This window comes from Thamnophis elegans, chromosome 2, assembly GCF_009769535.1.
Source record: "Thamnophis elegans isolate rThaEle1 chromosome 2, rThaEle1.pri, whole genome shotgun sequence".
NCBI classification, from domain to species: Eukaryota; Metazoa; Chordata; class Lepidosauria; order Squamata; family Colubridae; genus Thamnophis; species Thamnophis elegans.
In genome coordinates, this window is record NC_045542.1 from 119619774 (window position 1) to 119624161 (window position 4388).

Genomic DNA, 4388 nt, shown 5'->3' on the forward strand with positions numbered 1-4388 from the left:
GAAACATTTATATACTCAGAAGAAATGAAGAGTGATCAGACACCCTATCTTTTGGAGTATAGGACATACCTTTTTCCCTTTAAAAAGGGTGAAAATCTGGTTGCGTCTTTAACACTGAATACAGCATTTTTGGCCTCCCGAAACCTTGCCCCCTTCACCAAAATGGCCATCCATAGCCTTTAGGAGGCTTCCAGAGTGTTCCTGGGGGCTGGTGAGGGCAGAAATGAGTGAAAAACAGGCCAATTTATACTCAATCTTGCCCCTGCCCAGCCCTCAGGGGCACTCTATAAGCCTCCTAAAGGCTATTTTGTCAAAATGGGCCCATTTTGGAGCTCCTTTTTTGGGGGGGCACCCCGCAGGAACACTCTACAAGCCTCCTAAAGGCTATTCATCTCCTCTTTTTTTGACAAAAAAATGGGTCTGTTTTCATGAAAAACGGGCCATCTTTGGGAGGTCTGCAAAAACTTTTTTTTTAAATTTGCCTCTTCAAAATCTTGGTGTGTCTTATACTATGAAAAATATAGTAGATATAGCAGTGTCAAGCTGGTGGCCCGTGGGCCAGATGTATCACACACAAGCCACGCCCACCCCAGCTCCCCAAAGGAAAAACGTCACGATATGTCATGTGACGGCAATGTGACATAGTGAGTTTGACACTCGTGAGATAGAACAAGCACTGATATTTAAAACCTTACTGTATTTATCTTACAAGTGCACAAAACCTCAGAGATAGGGCAAAGCATGGCTGACTTTAAGAAAATAGTTTTAGCTTCTCTTTCTATCTGTTGAACCGACATGGTACTGTATATTAAGCACCCAGAGAAAGTAAAAGAGGAGAAAGAGGAAATTGCGTTTACCATACATGGAAGACAGTGGCAGAAGGAAACAAGGCGATTAAGCTGCTTGTAAAAATGGTGAAAGTTAGAGAGAAAATCAACAAAGTCGGGTTAGAATGCAGAGAAAAGAGAAGTCATAGGGGAAACTTCTTTGTTCACTGATAATTGAATCAATGTGTTGTATCAAGTCCTCTACAGCAGGGATTGGCAAATTCCCAGCAATGTGGTTAATAGGAGCAGCATGTGTATCTCCTTTAACTCAGTAAGCAATGGAAGAAGAAGAAACATTTACAGAGCCTTTGAACTCAGCTCATCATCTCCTTTTCCTAGCTATTTTTCCCCGGTTTATTATTATTATTTTTATTACTGCCCAATTGCATCTTATTAAAATATCTGCTTTTTTGTTTTGCTTGTTTATTTGTTTGATTTGATTAATGGGTATATATTTTTAGTTCTCCTTGTAACCCACAATGAAATGGGTATTAGGTCCAAGATTTAAATGCACCAAAATAGACAAACGTTGTGGGTTTTCAAGGGCTTTGGGGTTTCAACAATAACCATTCTCATCTTTGAATGAAAACGAAGAGGGAATTTGCTTGATAGCACAGGAAGAATGTAAGTGGGATTACACCACGAGTGCATTTACTTCAGAAAGATGCTTTGAGAGCTGGGAGGCCATGAAAAGAAAATAATGCTAAAGTAAAGCCATTGAAATAAAAGGGTCAAGGTTTTTCTTCTTTTCTTTTCAAATATCTTAACAAATAAAAACTTTTGAGGGCTACTGAAGCCATAGCTTTTCATTCAAGTCAAGGAATTTTGTTTCTCAGGTTATGAAGTCCGCATGGATCTTCTCAATTTAGGAATCAAAACCTAAAAATATACTGTGCATGTCTGTGCATGCACAAAAACATCTTAGGATGTTATTCTTGTTCTATAATATGCATCTGTAAAGCCTCACCATTTCACACAGAAATAAACTTCCATTTGTATTCCAGACCTTTTGCGAAATTGAAAGTTTAGTGTAGAGGTTTTAGGATGGGCAACTTTATCCTATCACCCATCTCTTCCCACTTATGATTGCAGGACTGTAACTTTGTTGCTTGCATCCTTACGATTTGTATTGATATTGTTTCCTGATTGCTTATTTGTACCCTATGACTATCATTAAGTGCTGTAACTTATGATTCTTGACAAATGTATTTTATTCTCCTTATGTACACTGAGTGCCTTTGCATCAAAGACAAATCCCTTGTGTGTCCAATCACACTTGGCCAATAAAGAATTCTATTCTATCCTACCCTACCCTACCCTACCCTACCCTATCCAAGTCCTTTAACACCCAACCTCATGCTGGGTGGGGAAGTCTGGGAGTTGAAGTCCACAAGTCTTAAAGACACCAAGGTTGAAACCTCCTTACCCCCTCCACCAGTTTAGAATATTGTTTCAACTCTCCTTCCTACAAGTAACAGTAGCTTTTTCAGTACTGTGGTCCCATAAAATGAAAAAGTATCACAGAGACTTTCATCTCTGTTCATATCCACTCTGTTTCCAATTAAAACTGAGATATAATTGGGGAAATCGAGAGAATGTTAAAACAAGTTTAAACTGATACCTTCTCTGAAGTTCATTGCAAATTCAAGACTCCAAAAATAAGTATAAAGACACCTACAGCTTGGAGAGAAAATATGGAAAGATTATTCCTTTGTACGCAGCAGGGGCTTACATTATTCAAATAACACTTAGACTTATATACCACTCCACAGTGCTTCACATCACTTTCTAAGCAGTTTACAGAGTCAACATATTGCCCTCAACAATCTGGGTCCTCATTTTACCAACCTCAGAAGGATGGAAGGCTGATTCACCCTTGAGCTAGTCAACTTTATAAGAAAGTTCTTAGCAAATTCAAACAGTCTTTTTAACACAATTAGCTTCCTATTTCTCTTTTCCCCTACCAATAAAAGTCACTATCTTGATGAATGGCTTGTTAGCAAATTCTTAGCACCTATTAGTGATTACTGCACTGCAGGTCCCTCTGAGTTAACAGGATACACAGAGAAGCATGTTGGCTTGCAAGGTGCTAGTCGTCACTTATAAAGCCCTTCATGGTATTGGACTTGGGTACTTGAGAGACCGCCTGCTGTCAATTACCTCCCAAAGACCCATTAGATCCCACAGATTAGGCCTCCTCCGGATTCCATCTACTGGCCAATGTCGCCTGGCTACTACTCGGAGGAGGGCCTTCTCTGTGGCTGCTCCGGCCCTCTGGAACGAACTCCCCGCAGAGATTCGGACCCTCACCTCCCTCCAGGCTTTCCGTAAAGCCGTGAAAATCTGGCTGTTCCGGCAGGCCTGGGGTTGACGAGTTCCCTTCCCCCCCTCGAATTGTGTGACTGTTGATTGTTTTTAATTTTTTTCTGTATCTTGTTTGTTGTGTTACCTGTTTGTACTATCCTCCCTCCTGGGTTTGTTAGCCGCCCTGAGTCCCTTCGGGGAATAGGGCGGCATATAAATGCAATAAACCTTAAACCTTAAACCAATTAGTTTCTACAGTAGAGATCCTAGGATTTGTCTTGGGATAAAATGGCATTTGCAGTATTGCCCTTACCTTCAGTAGGGTTCTTTTTTGTTCCTTTTGTGCTCATGAATGAGTTTCGGCTATTTATTGGGGTTTCTTGGATGAATTCTACATTATATATCTGTACAATATTCATGCCACAGAGTTAATAAAGGTTTGCAAAACCTGCCTATGCAAATATATCCACTGTCAGACAAAAACCTTTTGAATTGGGATTTTATCATTAGGAGCAGATAAAAGGCTGCAAGAATTGTTGTGTGTAGGGTGGGAATTAAGACTGTATATCAGAGTATGTTTCTGCCAGCTTTATTAACAGGAAGTGAGAGGTGTATGTTTGAAGAATTGTAAAAGCACTGAGAATGGGTTACATATGGTATATTTAAAAAATAAAGCTATTCTCAAACTGAAGTTGACTCCTCGGCTGCAACCTTGACATTCCTCAGAGAACTCTAATCAAAGTGTTACAAAGGCCCAATCATGTTTTGCTTCCAAACCCAACTAAGGTCTGACATTCTGAGATATTCTCTTAGTAACTATATGAACTCATTCACCTTAGTTTTTTTCCCCTTTACAATACTCCAAGTTGCTTTGCCTCTGCCTTTCCCAGAATTTTCATTTCCCCTTTTGCCTCTAGCCTCTAGCCCTAGGATTTCTCAGTGGTTTCCCAAGAATTAGCCAAGGCTTGATAAGTATTGTCCTAGGCTGTGGATAGTTCTAAGCATTAGCATTATTTAAAAGGGAAAGGGGAAAAAATTTAAACACCTTCAAGGAATGGTCTACACCAGTGGTTCCCCACGGGAAGCCCACGCCCCACAGAGGGGCAATTTGATTTTTAATGGGGGCAATTTGAACCTTGTTTAAACCAAGTTAATGGCCTTTTAGGCTCCCTCCGGGAATAGAGTTCACTTTTTGAGTAAAGTAAGAATTATATTGGGGAGGGGGCATCAGGATTTTAGAGATACTTAGGTGGGGCA